Here is a 25,857-nt window from a genome sequence, read left to right as displayed (position 1 = left end):
TTTAATGCGCCGCAGTGTGTGCATTCTACACTAAGTGTGCCTACATCTGTAGTGTTGAAGAAGTTGTGTGGCTGATAGTTAAGCCCCCTAAAGCTTGGGTGTGTGCTTGCACGTACCTGTTGCTGTGTTAGCCTGCTGCTCCAGAGCTCTGTAGAGTGGATCAGCTCGAGCTTGTTGATGGGAAGCTGTATCTTGTTGTTGCTCCTCCCTCCTTGTTACCGGGTCTTCACGCGCAAGTCGACGGGCAGCTGTTTCACGCTGCTGTTCTTCTTCTCTGGTGGCCCTGTCCGCACGCGCAGGTCGACGGGCAGCTGTATCACGCTGCTGTTCTTCTTCTCTGGTGGCCGGGTCCGCACGCGCGGGTCGACGGGCAGCTGTATCACGCTGCTGTTCAAGTCGACGGGCGGCTGCATCGTGGATCCGTTCCTGTGATCTTCTTTCTTCGTCCTGGCGGGCCACACGATGGGCTTCTGTGTCACGTTGTCGTCGTCTCTGTTGTGAGTCGAGTTCACACCTAGCACTGGATGAGGTGGTAGCTCCAGTTGAGGCATCCTGGCGGCGCAGTATTTGTCGTTCTGCTTCTTCCCGTCTCTTCTCTGGATCCAATCTTTGGTTCTGCTTGCGTCTCTTTGCTTGAAACGCACAAAAAGTAGACGATCGTTTTCGCTTAGGCGGCATGCTCGGGCATGCTTACACAGCACATCAAATGAATTTGAATTTGAAATATCACGTGTGTACAGTTGGCAAAAACACATGCAGTACAGTGCGAAAAAAGGTGTACTGAAAAGGTGCCCAAAACGAAAAAAAAAGATTAACACCAGCTGGACTCGAACCCACAACCTCGCGCACGTAAGACAGGCACCTAAACCTTTAACCTATTTACTTCACCACATTGTTAGAGCAATATTTTTGTCTTATAAAGACTTGTACAAATGGACTGAGATAGGTGTTTACTTGCGGTTTGCATGCGGTTTATAGAAAGAATTCTAGCGAATTTTAGTCTACACACCTGCCTTCAACGGCCCTTAGACGACTAACGATAGCTCGCACGAACTTTTCGAAAGCGTCATTGTTGAGCTCAATAATCAGCGCTTCCGTGACGCCAAAGACGCTTCGAAACGCGCAGCGGTTCAAGAGTACATGCCTGACATCAAACGGAATGCAGACAGACGGACGGCTTTTCAGTCTTATAATATAGACTTGTATTGTATTAGTCCTACTGTTTTTACCTACCCCATCCTGCATACTAAAATTAATGATGTAAAACAACAAAATTATTTGTTTGTGGTTTTGACAGAAATGTAGCTCATTTATTGAGTGAGTCTTGCCTACCAGTGCCTTCAACGTGTTGTAAAGAACAAATAAAAGCATTGGTACCTGCTGTACATGTAGGGACAACAAATGTGACATTATTAGTATTCTATATTGCTGTGTAGCATACATGTTGATAGTGCTTTGAACATAATCCTTATGCCATCCATATAGTGACATAATGAACATGCAGGGTTAGTTGAACTACATACAAGCTAAGGCCATTACAGGTGGTGTACACATAGCACAGTTTCTGTCTCTGCATGACATTTACCTTACTGTGAACAAAAAGAAAGAAATGAACTTGTGCATAATTTAAAGGACATGACTAAAATGCGGAGCAGACTGGGAAAACATACTCATAAATGAACTGGGAAAACTTACTCCAAACGTCTATTTACCACTCCTGAACAATATCAGATGCTGCAGTGACTGTAAATAAACCTCTGAACATTGTCTTGAAACTTGTATAAGCCGATATTAAGTAGAGCTGTACCGATAATCGGATCAGCGAAAATATCGGCCACCGATATGGCATTTTTTACCAATATCGGCATCGGTATAGAACAGTATCAGGACAGATATCGCTACCAATATTTATACAGCAATAGTTCGTATGTAAACGGATTATAATATTGATTTTCTACGTTATTCATGTGGTTGTTCAGTGGCAGGGCTTATTTTCACCCTACAGCAAGCGCTACGTTACGAGAAGCCATACAAATACATGCAATTCTATTGTTTGTTGCTGGAAAGCTTATCAGTCTTAAACAAAGCAGTTATATATAGTACCAAGAGTTAATAATAGCAGAGGAGAGTGTTTAACGCTGTATAGTCCTGTAATAGATGATTGCACAGAAGTTAAACGGCTTCCTTTCCGTGTATCGTATAGGCTTTTAGTATTTATTCGTTTCCTTATCGTAATTAGTTTAGTCACACCATGATGAATCATTGAGAATATTCGAAGACTGAACTAAACACTGAGCTGGTATTTACAGGAAACAGTGCTTCTTCAATTGTGACCGGATTTCACATAACAAGGCTTCCACACACACAAAATCAAACTTACGATTTTACCAGAAATGGATTGCTGGTCTAATACACTATCATATTTCACACTGTACTTCCTTCAGCACTGACAAGTCTGGTTTCTGTAGCAGCTTTCTTCCGACCCTGTCAAAGCCACGAGTGTGAGATTGGCACCATTAAATGGCCATGGCTCTGTGATAATGGTGTGTAGTGAGCTGGGACTTCACAGAGAGCTCGCCAATAGTGTTCTCAGTCAATTTGGAGTAATCTGAGTGCCATGGAGGGCCATGGAGAGCCCAAACTTGGCCTCTGGATTCCAATCGTCTTCTTACTTCATTTTATACCCGTATATTAAGACCACCGTCCACCCCCACCCTCCCACCCTATTAGTACCGCCTGTGATATTATTACCCGCTCAAAAAAAGCTGCTCAAAACAGGGCAAATTTTGGGTATCAGAAATGTATACACCCACTCAGTGATAGCTAGTGAACAGATGAACAATTGGTGCAAATTTTGTTTGCACAGCTGTAGGCACTGGGAAGTTATTACACAATGATTCCTTAAAATCGCCATATCTCCTAACAAAGCTTTGTGCGTCGAAGCCTTGTTTTGTCAAATTCAGTCACAATTGAAGAATGCTCAAAGGTAGGGTAACATGGCGACGCAGTGAAAATTCGAAGCAATACTCCGCCTTTGGTTCAGTGTTTATTGGTTTCTCAGATGCTCTTCCCCAGAGTTGTCTTCGAGGTTAACAGCCACACTTCTTTACATAACAAAGCGATGCCCTTTGTGGTGAACTTCAATGTGGAGTTGAACGCACGCCCTTGTGTCTGGGATAGCCTTTGTGGTTAAATGCAGAAATATACTAGCCAGGCTGAAAAGAAGCTGTTTAACTTCTGCACAATCATCTATTACAGGACTATACGGCGTTAGACACTCTCCTCTCTTATTATTAACTCTTGATAGTACCTTTGTAATAAAAAGAAGAGTCACAGGATAACCAAGGAAACCTACTGTACCAGCCTTCACACAAGCCAATAAAATGTAATGCAGAAATATCAGTTTAAGGCTTCATGGGAGTATGCATAAAAATGTTTGTGGGTGACTAATTGTCTGGATTGCACAATAGAAACCCAAGCCACCATCACCACAGGCATAGATTGAGCAATGAATATATCCACATGTTGTTGAATAGTAGGTAAATGTACACTTTTGCATAGATTAACTATGACTTTTATTTGTAATGCAAATATCAGATCGACTATCAGTTATTGGCTTCTTTTTGTGGTATACGTATCGGATATCGGTACATGCCAAAAACCCATATCGGTACAGCTCTAATATTAAGTACCACACTTAAAACTACTGTTGAACTTCATTCCTTCTGTGCTGAAGTGCATTCTTCATGGCGTAACTTTATAATGCTGTAAACAAGCCAAAGGTAACTTGTTGAAGAGATGCTGTTATTAATAATAGATTTGTGTTCAGGTTAATTGCTACGTAGCTTTGCGGCTACTTCTCAGTGTAACAGGTTATGGAAGGTGATGGGCAGGCTTCAAAGTCATACCACAGTTTTACTTCACCAGCTGGTAAGGCTGACTGCAACAATAAAATGTGTTATAATTATAATTCAACCATGTCTACAGCACTGATAGTGACAATTTCACCGGTGACTGCTATTACCTGAATTTATTAAACCTAGTTTTAAGCGCTGGGCTTGTTGTTGGTTCGACCACGCTTTAAAATAATGGTGAAAAGCTTTTGTAAGACCTTTGTTGTGTGTAGTATTATTTATGGGATGCTATGCTATGAACTATACTGGTATTTAGGCTTGTTTGAACCAGTCCATTTACAATTGTAGTTACTGCATGGCAAGCAAAGGATCAGAACTTTTTCTACGTATGCTATGCACTTTCAGTATTAACGTTGTAGTGACACCTCTTGCCATACAAAACCCCATACTGGTGTTTAAACATCATCATTAATTTTATTGTCATATATGATATTTAATGATCCTTTAAGCAGATCTAGAGTGAAAAGATGCAAGCAGGATTAGTGAAATAGTTGAGCAATTGCACACACAGTTCCTCACTGTAAACTATGGCATCTACATGATGCCAGTAATATCATTTTTCAGATGCACAGTAGTACCTGCCCAATCATATAAGTTGCTTCTTTGAGGTAAATCTGAACAAAGTGTCGTACAGATTAAGTGTGAAAGAAGTTATTACCTACACACTGGACAAACACACAGATGGACAAATATTCTGGCAATTTGCCTGCCCTACCACAAAAGTGCAATAAGAGTCCATCCCTATGATGTAAAGCAGTCTATGTGCCAGTGCTGAAAAATTGTAAGCGTAAGGGTTTGTGGATAATAAATTGTATGTATCAGATACTGTAGAACAAATAGGTGCATCGAAAATTTTGTATAAAGTTATGACCTAAGCAGGGATCAAACCTAGGTTGGATATAATCAAGGGAGGTTTGCTTATCACCTCAGTTGTTTTCCTGTGGTTTTGACAAGAATATTACTGTAGCTCAACTTTTCAGTGATCCTATCCTATGCAGTGTCTTCATTACCGTATAAATAACAAAGAAGAGCACGTATTGATTTACGGTACTGCTTTCGCGTAATATCTGACTCACTCGCACGCATGCAATTACAAGCGATTAAAAAATCACTAAAAAGTTGGTGTGGCATCTTTTTCAATTGCGAGTCTTCATCCCTCAAATCAACAAATGAATACCCGCAATCAAAACAGGTACCACACCCACTTTGTAGCAACTATTTTAATTGCGCGTAATTGCACTCGAGTCTTGGGTGGTACCATACACTTGGGCAGTACCATACTACAACATCACTTAAGGTGCCAGATGATATACATTTACACTAAAATTCCTTGTCAATATGTGCTTTGCATGTCATAATATTATGAGCTAAATGTTGAGTTTTATATAGGTGTACACAAAAATGTACTGTTTAGAAAAAAGTGCCAACACATGGATTTGAACCTATCACCTCCAACACGTTCTACTACTTGAACAGTTTGTGTTGTGGTTTTCAAAGGAATGTTGCTCAAAATTTCTCTAGACCTTGGCCTTATACATGCTGTAGAAAATGAACGGAATCACACATGAACTCGTGATTATAATCTTCGAGTAGCCAGATGATGAGTTCTTCATTATCAGCTTTGATTATGTCGATTCTCTCTGAGTTTGGTGAGTAAGTGGCATGACGGATGGACAGAAGGTTTATCAGCTTTATATATACTTAGATTAATGAGGTTGTCAGTAATAGGGTCACCTTGCTAACAGGGCCACTTATTATGGTCCTATAGGTGACTCTGTTAATGAGGTTTCACTGTTTTCTACTTGTTTCACTACACTTTTGACCTTGTATACAAACATCCCACACTAGCATTGTGTCCTCCTTACTTTTATCAATTTCATTATTTTGCTGTGCATAACTTAGAATACACAATTGGTGGTATTAATCAATTATTGTTAGTCTTTTCAAATCAATTCACCTTATCTAATATCTCCAAACTAAATGACAACTCTCAAGATGATTATATACAATTAAATTACCTGCAAGTGTCCTCCACCACTGACTACAATTTTCATTAAATTTAAAAGGACATGTACTGTAAGTTCTAGCTCATCATTCTCTTTACAGATTATACTACGATTAATGAAATTATTATGGGATAGCATGTACATGCCAAGCTGAGTTCTGAGGAAACAGATAAAATAGATTTTTCCTAGACAGAATAGCAATTTAACCAACCAAACAATAATAGTGATGACAGTAAGGTGTCAAGAGCAAAACAAACATGTGCAGATTGACTCCATTGCAAGTTGACAAGAGTGAAAAGATGTAAGCAGGATTAGTGAAATAGCTGAGCACTTGCACACACAGTTCCTCAGTGAAAACTATGGTATCTGCATGATGCCAGTAATATCATTTTTCACATGCACAGTAATACCTGCCCAATCATGCCAAGTTGCTTGTTTTTTAAGTAATGAGGTAAATCTGAACTAAGTGTCATACAGATTAAGTGTGAAAGAAGCTTTTGCCTACACATTGGACAAACACACAGATGGACAAATATGCTGGCAATTTTCCTGCCCTACCACAAAAGCACTATAAGAGTCCCTATGATGTAAAGCAGTCTATGTTCCAGTGCTGAAAAACTGTAAGCATAAGGGTTTGTGGATAAAAAATTGTATGGAACAGATACTGTAGAACAAAAGGTGCATTGAAAGTTTAAAAAAGCTATGACGTAGGCAGGGATCGAACCCAGGTTGGCTATAGGCATACATATCACCACTTTTTTTTGTCTGTGGTTTTGACAAGAATGTAGCTCAACTTTTCAGTGATCCTTCCCTACACCAGTGCCTTCATCGCCCTATAAAGAACAACCGAAAGCATTTACTACAACAACACTTAAGGTGCCATATGATATGCCTTTAATTTCACTAAAATTCCTCGTTCATATATGCTTTGCATGCCAAGACACTGAGCTAAAGGTTGAGTTTTATATAGGTGTGCACAAAATGGTACTGTTTTAAAAGAAAGAAAAGTGCCACCACATGGATTTGAACACATCACCTCCAACACACTATAGTATGTTGTTCACGTTGAGCTGAATCCTCAAAAACATTTAATAACTCTTGGATGCAATTACACACGATCTTGAAATTTGGCTCATTTGTAGTACTGCTTGACCCGCTAAAAATATTTCAAAATCTTGTTGTTCAAATATTGGGCATAATATTTATGGTTAATCAAAATGTTCACAATACAATTCCTATGGGGAAGCCATATAACTACAGTGTCCATTATAGCCCTTTCCCGAACTTGTGATGGAGCCAAACCGTACATGTCTGTTGTCGACACATTTGCTGTTACCAATAATCGTCTGGTTTGCTGAAATGCTAATTCTGTTGAGAAAAAATCCACTTTTAATTTTTAGCTGTTTTCCAGGATTCAGCTCACCGTGAACATACTATAGTCAGGCGTTTTACTACTGAACAGTTTGTGTTGTGGTTTTCAAAGGAATGTTGCTCAAATTTTCTCTATGTCTTGGTCTTCTATATACATGTTGTAGAGAATGAACGGAAGCACACGTGAACCTGTGATAATAATCTTAGAGTAGTCAGATGATGAGTACTTCATTATCAACTTTCATTTTGTTGATTCACACTGAGATTGGTGAGTAAGTGACATGATGCATATGGATGGATAGAAGGCTTATCAGCTTTACATATACATAAGTTGTTAGTAATAGGGTCACCTTGCTAACAGTGGTCCTATAGGTGGCTCTGTTAATGAAGTTTCACTGTTTTCTACTTGTTTCACTACACTTTTGACCTTGTATACAAACATCCCACACTAGCAGGGGCGTAGCCAGGATTTTTTGAAGGGGGGTTCCAGCACCAGCATTGAGTTACTAGAAGCAGGGGTCTGGGCGCACAGCCCCCAGCCGCTGAGAGACTTTCAATATTTTAATAAATCAAAACTCAGCAAATTACTATATTTTATGCAAAAAGTACATTAATTATGATGCATTAAGTGCCCCAGGGATGAAGGTAGTACTAGATAAAGTCACCTAGTGGAAACAGACAGCATAACACATAGAGACACATATAGTAATCTGTAAGTGATGGTTATATCTCACTGTGGTATAGGAGCCATGAATCCACTGATACAAAAACAATATAGCTAACTATACAAATATGCATAGCATGAATTCATTTTGCATAACACAAGTGATAAATTACTGGAGCTCTATATCTTTAAACACTGCACACCAAAGCTATAGCAGTATAAGGTCATGCTAAGTTTTGCATTTAATGTTGGAATGTCTGAAAAACTTCATACGGACATGGATATTTACATGCATGTTCTATTAGAGTATACCTGACTGCTCTATTAGAGTATATACCTGACTGCTCTATTAGAGTATATCGATCTTTTTAACAAGTTTTGAAGAGGGCTCATGTTACCTCTTTAAATCCTTCCCTGAGAGATGAATGTAAGTTTTATCAACTCACTCATTTTGTCCTGCCACACTAAATGGTGTGTTAGGATCCTGCTTGCAGAAGTCTAAATTTTACAGGGGGGGGGGGGGTTCCTGAACCCCCCGGAACCCCCCCTCCCTATGCCCCTGCACTAGCATTGTGTCCTTACTTTCATCATTTTTTGTTCTCTGTAACTTAGAATACACAATTGGTGGTATTAATCAAGTACAAGTACACGAAAAAATTTGGAATTTTCAACTAGAGTAGGGACCATAGCACATCGATAAAAAGTACTGAAACAAGTTGGAGTAGTCCATGATATTAAATCACAGTAAAACAATAAGAAGTGTTATATCCCTACTGTGCTCAAGATACCATAATAGAAATGCACAGTAAGGATATAACACTTCTTATTGTTTTACTGTGATTTAATATCATGGACTACTCCAACTTGTTTCAGTACTTTTTATTGGTGTACTATGGTCCCTACTCTAGTTGAAAATTTCAAATTTTTTCGTGTACTTGTTTGTTAACTTTTTTGTAAATAATTTTATTATGACTGGTGAACCCACGCATACCGCATCTGAAATGGTGCCAGGCCCCAATTTTATTAATTATCGTCTGAAAAGTGAAGTATCCATCACACTTCGCTGTCGGCTATGTTCAACCCATTACACAACAATACAAATCAAGAACTGTTTGAAAAGTGCCTTTGCAATCAAAATAGCCACTATGAAAAATATGGACGATTTCCATTTCGAAGGGAAGCCATCACGTGCTCGCACCAAATCGACACCTTTTCCTGTAGCAAAGATGAATGGAACACAAAGGAGGACACTGGTAAGTCCATGAAGAATGCATTGTACGTACTGCGGTATGCCAAAAGGCACCTGTCAAGCTGAAGCGACTCGAACAGTAAAAAAATCAAGCACATAGCCTTAGCCGTTATCGAGTTACGCTTGTCTGAGGGCATCAGTCAGTTACTCAGTCAGTCAGTAGAAAATTCTGTTAAATAAATTATTTTTTAAATTCCGTAACAACTTGTTGAAAGCATTTCAGGTTGATCTGAAAGCTTGTTTGGGCTTAGTTTTACCTAACCAATACTGCCTCATTGTCGTCAGGGAAAATTGAGGGTGGTTTTTGGGTGATTTTATTTTGTGGACCACACCTACTGCTTTGTGGTCCGTACTATACAGTTACTATCATACTGTATGATTGCTAGTCTTTTCAAATCAGTTCACCTTATCTAATATCTCCAAACTAAAATTAATGACAATTCTCAAGATGATTATATGTAATTAAATTACCTGCAAGTGTCCTCCACCACTGACTACAATTTTCATTAAGTTTAAAAGGACATGTACTGTAAGTTCTAGCTCACCATTCTCTTGACAGATTATACTGAAGTCATTATGAGATACAGTTAGTATAGCTCAGTTCCAAGGTCAAATTTGCCCACATATACAATGTGTTTTCCTCTTGTTTTGCTCACGATTTCCCTGCATTTCACCCACATTCTGTGCATGCAAAATGTCCATAGAAAAGTATGCTGTAGCCACTTAGAGACAACATAAGTGTTGCAAAATACAAGTTTAGTCACTGAACTTGAACACGTTTCACTAGCATTGTGCCAGCATTTTGCCAGAATTTTACCCACATTTCACCCACATTTCACTCATGTGGGTGAACGTTACCTTGGAGCTGAACTGTACCTTGTAGTATGTACATGTTGAGTTGAGTTCTGAGAAAACGATAGAAAAGATAACTGGATTTGTCTATTAGAGAAATGACATTTCAGCCAACCAAATGGTTATAGTGATGACAGTAAGGTGTCAAGAGTAGACAGGTGCAGATTGACTCCATTACAAGTTTGAGAAATAGTCATAACAGACTGGGTGTTTATGACTTCCTCATTAGAAATGTATGATGAAAACTTTGATTGGCCATCAATAACGTGTCAGAGATGAGTACTACAAATGAGCCAAATTTCAAAAACTTGTGTAATTCCATACTTGAGAGTTATTGAGAGTTCAGCTCAATGCATATAAAAGAGTACTATACTAAGCAGGCTCAGGAACACTGTGATAAAAATGCAGTGTATTTGATGTAGTTGTACTACTTGAAGAGGTGTATGGCTAGTTTAGACAACCATTACAAAAGTTACATTGCTTATAACATTGATAGATTAACATGTGTGAATAAGTGGACAATGCCTATCACAATGTGTATAGTTGGAGATGGTCGGATATCCAAATTTCTTGTAATAACCATTTCTGTGTCAAATTTGGTCAAAATGTACACTTGTTATGCTATGCCACTGCACTATTTCTAGTAGTGGTACGTATTACTAATGTCACAGTATTAGGCCATGTCAACTTAATTATTTCACAGGCCTGACCAGCCCATTGTTCAAAGATTTAAAAAAAACTCATCCATGGAAAAAGAAGCTAAAATGCCACTAAAAACTGAAACTCTGAATACAACCCTTGTATTATTCCAATACAATTAACTACTATGTATTTACCTGCCATTCACCTTCTCAAAACCTTGCATAATAATTATGTTGTTTGTTTAACTTGACAAGTGCTTCCGTAGCAGTGTATAGCAACGTAATTGAAAGAATTATGAAATATGAGAGTTACGCACTGATAATAATTTATCAGTGCGTAACTCACACAACCAAGAACCCTATTGGTTAAAATTATAAGATAGTAATACATAGTTGGTTAATTCCAGATGAGTTAGAGCTACTGTAGCTGCATGGCTTAGAGCTACTGTAAATTCCAAATTTTTTCGTGTACTTGTTTGTTAACTTTTTTGTAAATAATTTTATTATGGCTGGTGAACCCACGCATACCGCATCTGAAATGGCGCCACGCTCCCCAGCTATATCGATTATCGTCTGAAAAGTGAAGTATCCATTACATTTGGTTGTCAGCTATGTTCAACCCCTTACACAGCAATATGAATCAAGAACTGTTTGAAAAGCACCTTTGCAATCAAAATAGTCACTATGAAAAATACAAACGATTTCTGTTTTGAAAGGTAGCCATCACATGCTCGCACCAAATCGACACCTTTCCCTGTCAGCAAAGATGAATGGGACACAAAGGAGGACACTGGTAAGTCCATGAAGAATGCATTGTACGTACTGCAGTATGTCAAAAGGCACCTGTCGGGCAGAAGCGATGTTGAACAGTGAAAAATCAAGCATGTAGCCTTAGCCGTTATTAAGTTACACTTGTCTGAATGCATCAGTCAGTTACTTAGTCAGTCAGTAGAAAATTCTGTTAAATAAATTATTTTTAACATTCCGCAACAAATTCTTGAAAGCATTTCGGGTCGATCTGAAAGCTTGTTTGTGCTTAGTTTTACCTAACCAATACTGCCTCATCATCGTCAGGGAAAATTGAGGCTGGTTTTTGGGTGATTTTATTTCGTGGGCCACGTCTACTGCTTTGTGGTCCATACTATACAGTTACTATGGTACTGTATGATTGTTAGTCTTTTCAAATCAGTTCACCTCATCTAATATCTCCAAACTAAATGACAACTCTCAAGATGATTATATCTAATCCAAAACAGCCAAGCTGTAAAAAAAGTGTGCGGCCCTCAGAAAGGCCATGGTGAAAAAAGATGTGAAATCCAAGGTGGCGGCCAAGAAATGGCTGTGATGGTAGGTTAATGGTAAAAATTTTAATAACGACAATTCAGGTGAATTTTTGTGCCGCTTCACAAAATTTACCTAAATTGTCATTATTAAAATGTTTACCATTAACCTACCATCACAGCCATTTCTTGGCCGCCACCTTGGATTTCACATCTTTTTTCACCATGGCCTTTCTGAGGGCTGCACACTTTTTTTACAGCTTGACTGTTTTGGATTAGATTTCATTTCTTTTTGTATTTGTATACCCCAAAGCCGGCCTATGGCCAGCTTTGGGACTTTTTAAACCTATGTTTTTTTCTTTACTACAGGAAGAAGAAAAGATGAAGTAGATGTACTTTAAATATTTTATCAGTAAATGTACAAATTATTATACTGTATAATACATATGTGACCGGATTTGCGAAAAGGGGTCTTCCACACACATCCAATTTGCCAACTTTGACAATTGATAACTTCAGATTGGAAAGAGCTATTGCCTTGACTTTTGGACAGTGGTGAGCACCACTATAGCTGAATACGTGGTGAAATTTTCAGGTTAATATGTTACTTGAACACTGAGTTATGGTCTCCAACGGTTATGGAATTGGATGTGTGTGGAAGACCCATTTTCGCAAATCCGGTCACATAATATTATATTGATTACAGAAATCTCCATGGTGGTTTCTTTGTAACTGAACACTCTACAAGGTGACTTCTTCTAATTGCTCTCTCTACAGGGTGAATTGTTTGTAGCTGAACGATCTACAAGGTAACTTCTTCTAGCTGATCTCTCTACAGGGTGATGTGTTTGTAGCTGAATTCTGTATAGGTGATTTGTTTGCAGCTGAGCTCTTTACAGAATGGTTTCTTTGTAGCTGAACTCTCTAAAATGTAACTTCTTCTAACTGATCTTTCTACAGGGCAATTTGTTTCTGGCAGAATTTTCTACAGGGTGATTTCTTTGCAGCTGAACTCTCTACATGGTGGTTTCTTTGTAGCTGAACTCTCTACAAGGTAATTTCTTCTAGCTGATCTCTCTACAGGGTGATTTGTTTGTAGCTGAACTATCTACAAGGTAACTTCTTATAGCTGATCTCTCTACAGGGTGATTTGTTCATAGTTGAATTCTGTACAGGTGATTTGTTTGCAGCTGAGCTCTTTACAAAATGGTTTCTTTGTAGCTGAACTTTCTCCAAGGTAACTTCTTCTAACTGATCTTTCTACAGGCTGATTTGTTTGTAGCTGAACTATCTACAAGGTAATTTCTTCTAGCTGATCTCTCTACAGGGTGATTTGTTTGTAGCTGAATTCTGTACAAGTGATTTGTTTGCAGCTGAGCTCTTTACAGAATGGTTTCTTTGTAGCTGAACTCTCTACAGGGTGATTTGTTTGTAGCTGAAATCCCAACAAGGTAACTTCTTCTAGCTGATCTTTCTACAGGGCGATTTGTTTGTAGCTGAGTTCTCTACAGGGTGTTTGTTTGCAGCTGAAGTCTCTACATGGTGGTTTCTTTATAGCTGAACTCTCTACAAGGTGACTTCTTCTAGCTGATCTCTCTACAGGGTGATTTGTTTGTAGCTGAACTCTCTACAGGTGATTTCTTTGTAGCTGAACTCTCTACAAGGCGATACTTCTAGGTGATCTCTCTACAGGATTCCTTGTTTCTAACTGAACTCTCAACAGGGTGATCTGTTCATAGCTGAACTTTCTACTGGGTGATTTGTTTGCAGCCGAACTCTCTAAATGGTGGTTTCTTTGTAGCTGAACTCTCTACAACGTGACTTCTTCTAGCTGAACTCTCTACAGGATGATTTGTTTGCAGCTGAACTCTCTACGTGGTAGTTTCTTTGTAGCTGAACTCTCTACAAGGTAACTTCTTCTAGCTGATCTTTCTACAGGGTGATTTGTTTGTAGCTGAATTCTCTACAGGGTGATTTATTTGCAACTTAACTCTCTACAAGGTGACTTCTTCTAGCTGAACTCTCAACAGAGTGATTGATTTTTTTTGCAGCTGAACTCTCTACATGGTGGTTTCTTTGTAACTGAACTCTCTACAGCAGTGTGCGAAATAACGTCCGGACACCGGACAATTTCCGGTCAATTACACTAGGTGTCAGGTCATCATTGAATTTGTCCGGAAATAATGTCCTTTCAAAGTTTATAGTGTTAGCATTGGGCTAGGAGGGAGGCCAGACATGATGGTATTGACATGTAATTAAGTTATTTGCTTTTGGTTTGTACTGACCACAAGGGTATGCCCAAGATGTACTCTGAGGTTAACAGTTTACTATGTTGTGCCAGCCTACTTGTCTCAGTCACCTGTACTGCAGTAGTAAAATGTATTTATAACCTGATTACAGTTAGTAGCTTTTACTTGTGGTATCCATGATCACCTATACAACCAGTTTTTAAGCTAGAATGAACAAGACATCAGTGCATCTATTTATATTAGGGATAGAGCCATTATATATTCTAAGCCATGGCAACTGCCAGCATAAGCAAAGTTTGACCACATAGCTATATCATTCCAAGGCAAGCCCTGACTGAAGTCCTTATGGTTCCTTTCCTACAAAGGCCCAATTTATTGCATAGAAGCCCTTTCATGTGGCCAGTAGCTACCTTTAAAATGCTGTACTATCAGTATCAGTGAGTGGTTGACAAGTAATCAGCTGTACAGTACATTGGTGGCCCCAGTGTTTGATACAAACATACAAGTGGTAGAAACATAGGAAAGGAGAAACAATAGAAGTTAAAATGTCCAGTCAAATTGCTTAATGTCCACTCAAGTTTTGCAATGCCCTGACAGTACGACAGGACATGTCTGAAAAGTTATTTCGCACACTGCTACAGGGTGATTTGTTTGTAGCTGAACTCTCTACATAGTGATTTGTTTGTAGCTGAACTCTCTACAGGGTGATCTGTTCATAGCTGAACTCCCTATAAGGTAACTTCTTCTAGCTAATCTTTCTACAGGGCGATTTGTTTGTAGCTGAGTTCTCTACAGGGTGATTTGTTTGCAGCTGAACTCTACATGGTAGTTTCTTTGTAGCTCTACAATGTGACTTCTTCTAGCTGAACTCTCTACAAGGTGACTTGTTTCTAGCTGATCTCTCTACAGGGTGACTTGTTTCTAGCTGAACTCTCTACAGGTGATTTGTTTGCAGCTGAACTCTCTACATGATGGTTTCTTTGTAGCTGAACTCTCTACAAGGTAATTTCTTCTAGCTGATCTCTCTATACATGATTTGTTTGCGGCTGAATTCTCTACATGATGGTTTCTTTGAAGCTGAACTCTCTACAAGGTAACTTCTTCTAACTGATCTCTCTACAGGGTGATTTGTCTGTAGCTGAACTCTCTACAAGGAAACCTCTTTTAACTGAGCTCTGTACAGGGTGAATTGTTTGTAGCTGAACTATCTACAAGGTAACTTCTTCTAGCTGATCTCTCTACAAGATGATTTGTTTGTAGCTGAACTATCTACAAGGTAACTTCTTCTAGCTGATCTCTCTACAGGGTGATTTGTTTGTAGCTGAATTCTGTATAGGTGATTTGTTTGCAGCTGAGCTCTTTACAGAATGGTTTCTTTGTAGCTGAACTCTCTACAAGGTAACTTCTTCTAGCTGATGTATCTACAGGGTCACTAGTTTGTAGCTGAATTCTCTACATGGTGGTTTCTTTGTAACTGAACTATCTATAAGGTGACATCTTCTAGCTGATCTTTCAACAGGGTGATTTGTTTGTAACTGAACTCTCTACAAGAAAACTTCTTCTAACTGATGTCTGAACAGGGTGAATTGTTTGTAGCTGAACTCTCTACAGGGTGATTTGTTTGTAGCTGATCTATATACAGGTTACTTATTTCTAACTGATCTCTTGAATTCTGTTCAGGGTGACTGCTCTATTAGGATGACTGCTCTATTAGAGTATCTCGATCTCGCTACACCAAGTTGGATTTCGTGTTATAACTCCGTGGCTTTAAGTCTGATTCTTCTACACCATTGAAGAGCCTTTCTAAGATGATAACTCCATCTGTACAGCGATTTTCAAAGCATTACCCCAAGTGGTTTATCTGGTAGGCATGGCAAGCATAATAATAATAATAATAAAAATTAGCTAATCTTGATTATGTAATTGTTACACACTGTTGATTGTTTCGCTGTATCTTCCTGGTTTTTAGCTCGATTTCTTTCAAACCACAAAAGGTTTGAGGTTCAATAGTTAACCTATTCACCCACCGATTTTCAGCTTCTTCCCATAAGTGGTTTACCCTGTAGGCGTGACAACATATTGGTGTTATTTTTCGTGCATAATCGCTCATAACTCTTTGCCTGTTTATGGTATTCCAGCCAAAGTTGGTACAGAGATGCGCCTTTATACCCCCCTTCTGTGTGCCAAATTTCAAGGCAATTGGATAACGCGTTCGCGTTTTATAGCAGTTTTTGTAAGTGTGCGAAAAGAGGAAGAAAAATAAGAAGAAGAAGAAGAAGAAAAAAAACGAAGAAACTAAGCCAATTTTTGAAGTCGCATATCTCAGGAATGCCTGAAGCGATTTCGCTCAAATTTGGAATGTGGAGTACTGAAGCTGGAGGGAATCTACACAGCAAAATTTGTCTTGTTTCATCAAGGCAGCACAGAGCTACGGAGGTGCGAAAATTGCATTTTCTTTCTTCCTGTCAATATACTGACGGGGTTGCGCGCCGGCTTCTTGGGCCGCACGACACACTACCGTGTGTCTTGATACAATTAAATTACCTGCAAGTATCCTCTACCACTGACTGCAATTTTCTTTGAATTTAAAAGGGCATGTTCTGTAATTTCTAGCTCATCACTCTCTTGACATATTATACTAAATTCATTATGCGATACAGTTAGTATAGCTCAGTTCCAAGGTCAAATTTGCCCACGTATACAATGTGTTTTCCTCTTGTTTTGCTCACGATTTCCCTGCATTTCACCCACATTCTGTGCATGCAAAATGTCCATAGAAAAGTATGCTGTAGCCACATAGAGACAACGTAAATGTTGCAAAATACAAGTTCAGTCACTGAACTTGAACACCTTTCACTAGCATTGTTGGCTGAAATGTATTTTCTCTTACAAAAAAATCCAGTTATCTTTTCTATCATTTTCTCAAAACTCAGCTCAACATGTACATACTACAAGGTACAGTTCAGCTCCAAGATAACGTTCACCCACATGAGTGACATGTGGGTGAAATTCTGGCAAAATGCACCAGATGGTTATAGTGATGACAGTAAGGTGTCAAGAGCAGACAGGTGCAGACTGCAAGTTTGAGAAATAGTCATAACAGACTGGGTGTTTATGACTTCCTCATTAGAAGTGTATGATGAAAACTTTGATTGGCCATCAATAACGTGTCAGAGATCAGCACTACAAATGAGCCAAATTTCAAGAACTTGTGTAATTCCATACTTGAGAGTTATTGAGAGTTTAGCTCAATGCATATAAAAGAGTACTATACTAAGCAGGCTCAGGAACACTGTGATAAAAATGCAGTGTATTTGATGTAGTTGTACTATTTGAAGAGGTGTATGGCTAGTTTAGACAACCATTGCAAAAGTTACATTGCTTATAACATTGATAGATTAACACGTGTGAATAAGTGGACAATGCCTATCACAATGTGTATAGTTGGAGATGATCGGATATCCAAATTTCTTGTAATAACCATTTCTGTGTCAAATTTGGTCAAAATGTACACTTGTTATGCTATGCCACTGCACTATTTCTAGTAGTGGTACATATTACTAATGTCACAGTATTAGGCCATGTCAACTTAATTATTTCACAGGCCTGACCAGCCCATTGTTCAAAGATTTAAAAAAAACTCATCCATGGAAAAGGAAGCTAAAATTCCACTAAAACTGAAACTCTGAATACAACCCTTGTATTATTCCAATACAATTAACTACTATGTATTTACCTGCCATTCACCTTCTCAAAACCTAACACAGTATGGCTGCAAATGAGTGGCTGCTTTGTTGAGACCAAACCGCCAGGTTTACTGAAATTGTTTTCGTAAATGTGTGTGTACCTATCTATTTACCTAACTATCTACCTATGTTTGTCAGTATGCACCCACATGAGCAAAATCATTAAAATGGCGAAAGTAGCTTTACGTAAGAAGTAAAAGCGAAGTAAAGTCTGTATTAAACTTCTGCACAGGTAAACTTTGCTCTGAGGTGGTTTGCAGTCTGAAATGTGGATGTGGAAGCTCTCCTCAGACTTTGCGAATTACATTCCCTTTGTGGTTTTACTGGTGTTTAGCAACTAAAAACAATGGTGCAGGTCTCATAGACGACTAGGAATAGCCTATCCCTTCTAGTCAAAAGGGGACGTATCCTTTGCGTACATAAACAAAAATGAAGAGCATGCAGCTTTCAGGCTTTATCAAGAGAATTTGTGGCAGAAAACACGATAGTCAAACTGTAAAACGGTTTAGAAGACACTTCTGTGCATAATATGTCATCTGTTTAACAAGTGCTTCCATAGCAGTGCATAGCAACGTAATTGAAAGAAGTAGGAAATATGAGAGTTACGCACTGATAATAATTTATTTCGCACAACCAAGAATCCTATTGGTTAAAATTATAAGATAGTAATACATAGTTGGTTAATTCCAGATGAGTTAGAGCTACTGTAGCTGCATGGCGCCTGGTTTTTAGAAGTAGCAACATCAACTTGTTTTTGTACTCATATTATTCTGATTTCTGTTAATATTACATACTGACCTACCAACCCTATACTCTTGATATTTTAGCCTGTGAAACATCTAATCAAGTTGAAGTGTTCTTAATGTAACAATCATTTACCACAATAAAAACAAATACCTGTGGTAGATCAACAAGTCTCATGTGTCAATACCACAAATAAACTTGTTTACATAAATTGACCAGTTGTCTACATCACCACCTGACTTCAAACATCTGGTAATTCTCTACTGAAATAATGTGGAATGAAACATGTCCAAAGTAGTCCTAGAAGGTATGGTGGTATTGTAAAAAGCAAAAACAGTATGACTTAAATATCACAGTTTACTAATATGATACTGGTATATTGGCCAGTCCTATTTGTCATCATTCATTACACACTACTAACACTAATGTAACTTAGTTAATTTACTTTATTATTGTAATCCAATAGTGCTCCTAGTTATAGCTAAAGTTCAATCACTTTAACACTTCACTATACAAACAGACACAAAAGGTATTATAACTTGTCTAGAATTATCTATCTCTTTTAATAGTCATAGTGTCTTCACCTGAGAAGCTATTTTGGCATCATACTGTAAACAGTGGTGATGAACAACTTGTATACTAACAATATGCTAAGGTAGTTCTTACATTCTCAGCAATATACCTTGTGTACATAGTTGAATTTGGCTTAATTTTTTTTACCATGAATGGCATAGCTTGGTTTTAAATAAAAAGTGACAAAGATCTTGTTTACGTACATACCCCATTGTAAACAATCTCATGTCATTCATATACTGTACTCTTGGTTATACAGTGTAGCTACAGGAATGATACACAGATATTCAAAACTCTCCATGACAACAAGTTAATAAGATAGTATATGGTGATAACTAACTTATCACACAGTAGCAGAGCCATCCTGTATAGCTGTATGGTAGTTATCATCCAGCAAGAAACTTTGACAATCCCACACACTGGGATTTAAGAGGGTGTCACTAAAAGGAGGAAGGCTGAGGTCACTTGTTGGAAGAATGAAGTCGAGTTTGCACAATACTGAGAACACTTGACGAGCTGCTTTCGTTCAGTCTTGTTTGTTGTCACTCTAGCTACTCCTAGCAAAGTTTCACTGACTATAGAACACCAAAAAATTGATTCAAATACCAAGTTTCAACTATGCACTTCCAGCTTGCAACCTCACTGATGACTTTTGATGTCTTCACTTGCTAGCAATACCACCAATACATCGAAAACAAACTATAGAGCAATACTCAATTTCCCATTTTCTCATTTCCCAAATACATATTTGTGTATCTCCTGCTGTGATTATACTATAGTGTGATTACTCTACTCAGTGTCACAAGTTCTCCTGTCACTGCTACTAACATTGGTATACTGTACATATGATGTTGTAGCTATCAGATGATTGCTCATGACATTTATATTTACCATGTGCTTAATGTAGTCTCAGATGTAGTGGTCGGTGAAGTAGTAGTAGTAGAACAATGAGTTACCAAGGGAATCTCTTACACTGTATCATAATTACAAAATGTTAATTATATCATGTACTATAGCTACTGCAAACATTGCAAGGTGCAATACTATAAGTCACCTAGTTCACTATACAGTCATGATAGTACTGGTGAGCATATACTGGTAGTGGATTGGTGTTTTGTCATTACCATATCCTTAAATAAAACTGGATCAGCTTTCTTGGAACACATTATTTGATATTTTCTTTTTGAAGGAACCGAGTACCAGTAGCTGGCTAGTGACACTCTACCCAAGCTACTACCATGTACAATCACCTCTACATATATGCTGATTGCACATGTGTCATATACATGTACATATAATCATATTACATTACCATGTGTATGTGTCATTAGTGGCTACTTACATTCATAATTCTTGATAAATCATAATCTGATTAGCACGAACTTCTTTTTTAGATACAGTAGTTGCACTAGTGCCATGACAGTGTTGATGGAGACTTGATGTAGTGACAGGAGAATTTGAGTTCAGTAGGAGGTACACAAATATAATTGAGATCACATGCCAGAAGAATGAGGCCAATTTAACACACGCTGAAGAGCTGCATTCAATCAGTCTGGCTTATTGACACTCTAACTACTCTTATGGCTGTAGCAAAGTCACACTGACTGTGGAATGCTGAATAATTGACCAAGTTTCGTCCATGCACTTGGCTTTATGTCCAGCTTGCACCTTCACTGATACTGATGGCTTCTAATGCCATCACTTGCTAGCAACAACAGAAGAATCTAAGAGCTGAACTACATAGTCGCAGAGATGCTGGTGAGCGGAACATAGTGATACATAAAGGTCAAATAGTATCAGTCCGAGCTCAAGATATGGATACTACTCACTCATCTCTTGACACTTCTTCTGTTGCTAGCTCAGCTGCTTCTGTGTCAAATGACCAGTCTGGGTAGCACCCTCAGAGGTGCTACTCCCTTGTTGCCTGTAAATCAAATTAGCAAGCATTTGAAATTAACTGCGTGTTTGTGGAACTCATGTAGTATTTGTTAACAAACTGAGAAATTTTCAATCTTTTATATATACGCAAGACTTTAGTTTTATTGTAATATCTGAAACTTGGCTTCATGATTACATTTACAACAATGAGATTCTCCCCACTGGCTATACCATATACAGGAAAGACCGTTGTTCCAAAGGTGGGGGTGTCATGCTAGCAGTGAAATCTACCTTTAAAACCACTGAACTTGCTTCTCCAGAGAATCTAGAAATAGTAACAATTTCAGTTCACTCCCATCATAACTTAATTATCTGTGCTGTCTATTTGCCACCCAATTATAAAACTGATCATGTTCAAGACCTTTACTCCTATATCACAACATTAAGTTGCTCAGGGGATGTCGTTTTACTCGGTGATTTTAATGCTCCAGATATAGACTGGCAAACTTTTGCCTCTACTGCTGACAGTTCTGACCGCCTCTGTGATCTTATAATTGATCACAACTTGTTCCAGCATGTTACTGTGCCCACACATATTCATGGAAATATTTTGGATTTAGTAATCACCAGTGATACTGACTTGATCAATGACTTAGTCGTTCATCCTCTCACTGATTTTCCACTACAATCTGACCATTTTATAATAACATTTTCTATTTGTGCTTCTGTTCACCATCATAGCTCTAGAAATGGAAAGCAACTTACATATACCTTGAATAAAGCAGACTGGTTGGGCCTAAATCAATTTATTGCATTCAATAACGCTGATGCCATTTTCTATTCTGATAACATTGAGATTGCTTGGGCAAGGTTGAAGGACCTATTACATGAATCTATGGACAAGTACATCCCAAAGAAACAACAACGTCCGCCCAATAGGCCCCAGTGGTTTACTTCGGAAATACAACACTATCTGAACAAATTACACACAATACGTAAAAAGGTTAAACGTAATCCAACAGAACACAATAAATCTACTCTGAAATCAGCTGAGGAAAACCTACAACAGCTCATAACATCTTCAAGGCAAGCCTATGAATCCTCTCTAGTGGAACAATATTCCTCATCAAACTCCAACAGAATTTATAAATTTATCTCAAGCCTTAAAAACAATCGGTCTATTCCAGCAGCCATGTCGCTTGACTTTGATTCTTGTAATGATGATCTTGGTATAGCCAATGGTTTTAATAAATACTTTCACTCAGTTTTTACCAAAAGTTTTATGGACCAACCACAGACTGCAGACAACCCTTCTGACATACCTGCTATGTCCTCAATTGATATCCAACCTGAGGAAGTTTTTGAATGTCTGTCTTCCTTGGATGCTTGTAAAGCAGCTGGGATCGATGCCATGAGCCCTGAGGTACTGAAACAGTGTGCTGGTCCAATTACTCCTATTGTCCATCATTTAATTAACTTGTCCATCACTTAATGCTCTCTTCCTAGTGAGTGGCAGACTCATCTTATAGTTCCCATACACAAGTCAGGTCCGAAGACAGACATCAAAAATTATCGTCCAATTTCACTGCTTTTTATTCTTTCAAAACTTTTGGAAAGATTAGTGTACAACAAGATAGTTGACAAAGTAATCAAGCTTGTTTCACCATTACAATTTGGTTTTGTTAGAGGCAGGTCATCATTACAACAACTACTCCTCTTTATCAACTCTGTAATTGAAGCCCATGAATTATCCACTCCCATTGATGTAATATATCTTGATATAAGAAAAGCATTCGACTCTGTTCCCCACAATGACTTATTGACCAGGTTATGGTCCCTGGGAATTCGTGGTGACCTGTGGAATTGGTTTCAGGCTTATCTTCTCAACAGACAGCAACGAGTACGTATTAACAATTCTATTTCAGAAGTGCTACCTGTGTTATCAGGAGTACCACAAGGCAGCATCCTTGGTCCTCTTTTGTTCATTCTTTACATCAATGATTTTCCTTCGCTATTAAAAGAGTTACTGCCCTTTTTATTTGCTGACGACACCAAGTGTATACATACAGCTAAGACTGCTGAAGACTTCAACATTATACAAGAGGACCTTAACATAGCCAGCAACTGGTCCGTGTTGCATAATTTATCATTTAATTGCTCCAAATGTGCTGTTTTACACTTTTGGTGCACCAATAATAGTACAGCTCAGTACTTCCTCAACAATAACAATATTGAATCGACAGAACTGATTAAAGACCTTGGGATCATGATATCTACTGACCTCTCCTGGTCTGCTCATTGTAATATGGTTGTGTCCAGAGCCTACAAACAGCTAGGCTTAATCCGTCGTAGTTTTACAACCAACTGTACCTTGACAAAGAAACAATTATACATCTCCTTGGTGCGTTCTCAACTTATGTACTGCTCCCAAATCTGGCGACCCAATCTTGTTCAAGATATCCAGCTTTTGGAAAGGGTTCAGCGGAGAGCCACAAAGTACATTCTTAATGATTATACTTCATCCTATAAAACTAGACTATTAAAGTTGTCGATGCTTCTCCTCATGTTTACTTTTGAACTAAATGACTTGTTATTTTTTATTAAATCCATCAAGAATCCATCTTTACACTTTGACATCTCCAAGTGGGTCCATTTTAACAGCAACAGTTCTACAAGTTCATCAACCCATTCCAAGCTAGTTCATAATTATACGAAATGTAGCACCTCCCGCCACTTTTATTTTAACCGTTTACCACGTTTATGGAATGTACTGCCACCTTTAAATCTAGATCTATCTATAGCAACACTAAAGAGACAGTTAAACAACATCTTCTGGACCATGTTCACTTCAAACTTTGATGACAATAATTACTGTACTTATCATGTTGTATGTCCTTGTCACAGGTGTAGTTCCACCCCAATTACCCTTTTGTTAATTAATTAGTTTACTTGTTAATTTTTAGTTGCTCCCTTGTAATCTTAACTTATAATTGGGTGCTGATAGCTCTTATCAGCACACCAGCTGCTGTATTTTATAGTCTAGTTTAGTTTTATACCAACCCCCTAGTTTGTATCCATGTCTTTCAGCAGCAAAATCACAATAATAATAATAATACCACCTGGAATACGACAAATTAAAATGCACTATAATTATAGAGAATCACTCCATTTCCCATCTTCTCATTTCCCTTTTCCGGTTTCCTAATTTCCCATTCCTCCGTTTAGTTACACCCAATTTAAGATGGTTTAGTTGATGTTAGACTTGCTTCCTAGAGTAACACATAATGTATTATAGCACATCATTCCTTTTTCTAATAGCATGCACAATTTCACTTACTTTTCAAATATTGTTTGTTAAAAACATTGTTGTACAAGCAATGTGGGTTATGCTGAGATGATTACATGTACACTGAGCACTGTAAGTTTTGACACTACGTTTGTTGAGACATTAGAACGGAGTCATTTCACTTCAATTCAAGATAGGATTATAGCATGATTGGTTATTATTGTAGTTAAGTGAATGTTGAGCACTAACATTTACATGTTGAGTAAATTGGATGTGTGTGGAAGACCCCATTTCGCATATTCGATCACATATGTGTAAAGATGGTATTCATCATTAGAGAGATAGTCCACTAGTAATGACCATATTGTGTTGTGGTATTAGTGACTGTTGTTATGGTAACTAGTAGGTGTAGTGTGGATGATGTACAGTAATATCATGTCATATATTAGGATGAGAAGGACAGACTTCACAAAGCTATAGAAAATGATGATTTGGACACAATCAAGACAACAATGCAGTCCATAGATGTTAATGCTAGGATACGTGATTTGGTAAGTATTACTTCACGTTGTCATCACAAATACATAATATAAGATTAGCAGTATTATAATTTGATAAAATTACAACATTATAGACAATAACTAGAACTAAAAGTAGATAATGACTCAAGGTATAGTAAGAGACACTCTGCTACACTTCAGAATATTTTCCATAACAATTTTGAAATTCCCAGTAATCATCTGAGCATCATTTCACACACTGATAATGGTATACCATATTTGGTAGTGTTGCACATTCTATTTGATAAGGAACAAGCTAGTAGGTATAATTTTTATTGTTAGATTAAGGTTGAAGTTAAGGTTGACTCACTTTCAGTTCGCATTTTTAAATAATGTGTTTAACATCTGGGTCATTCCATGTCAAATCACCAAGGATTTTGATGAAACTTGGTGTGTTTGTAGTATCTGTGGTGATCAACACCCATACCAATTTTTAGCCTCATTCACCTCACGGTTCTGATTTATGACCAGAAATATTTTGAATATTTCATGAAAAATTGGTCCGTCTTGAGTTACAAAATCAACTTTAGCTCATCAGTGTGTTAATATTTAAAAATAGAATTTTCAGTGATCAAAAACTGTCATTGATCTTTCAAATAATATATAAATTATGGGATATCAACTTAATTAAGGTTTTAAAAGGCTCCATTAAATACTTTAATCCTTAATAGTTCAAAATGATTATTATTATGCGTCTTCAAAGCTTTGAATTTTTTAGCGAATTACAATTAGATCATGCATGATATATGGTTGATAAAATTTTGTGATGGGGCCTAGGGATGAGCCTATTTAGCTTTTTTTTTCTACCTTGAGCAATTATTTTTTTCTTACCTATTCTGCTCAA

The 25,857-nt window shown here is 37.9% G+C and overlaps 1 long non-coding RNA gene across 1 annotated transcript in view; it reads left to right on the top strand.

Annotated features, from left to right (window-relative positions):
* Positions 1–25,090, top strand: part of LOC136246458 (uncharacterized) — a 133,003-nt gene extending 107,913 nt beyond the window's left edge. The window contains exon 3 of the long non-coding RNA XR_010696433.1: positions 24,903–25,090. This is a non-coding gene — a long non-coding RNA (uncharacterized lncRNA). The remainder of the gene's footprint in view (positions 1–24,902) is intronic.
* Positions 25,091–25,857: the final 767 nt, after the last annotated feature.

The sequence above is a fragment of the Dysidea avara genome, chromosome 2 (genome assembly GCF_963678975.1).
Source record: "Dysidea avara chromosome 2, odDysAvar1.4, whole genome shotgun sequence".
Taxonomy (NCBI): Eukaryota; Metazoa; Porifera; class Demospongiae; order Dictyoceratida; family Dysideidae; genus Dysidea; species Dysidea avara.
This window is presented reverse-complemented; position numbering and strand designations above follow the sequence as displayed.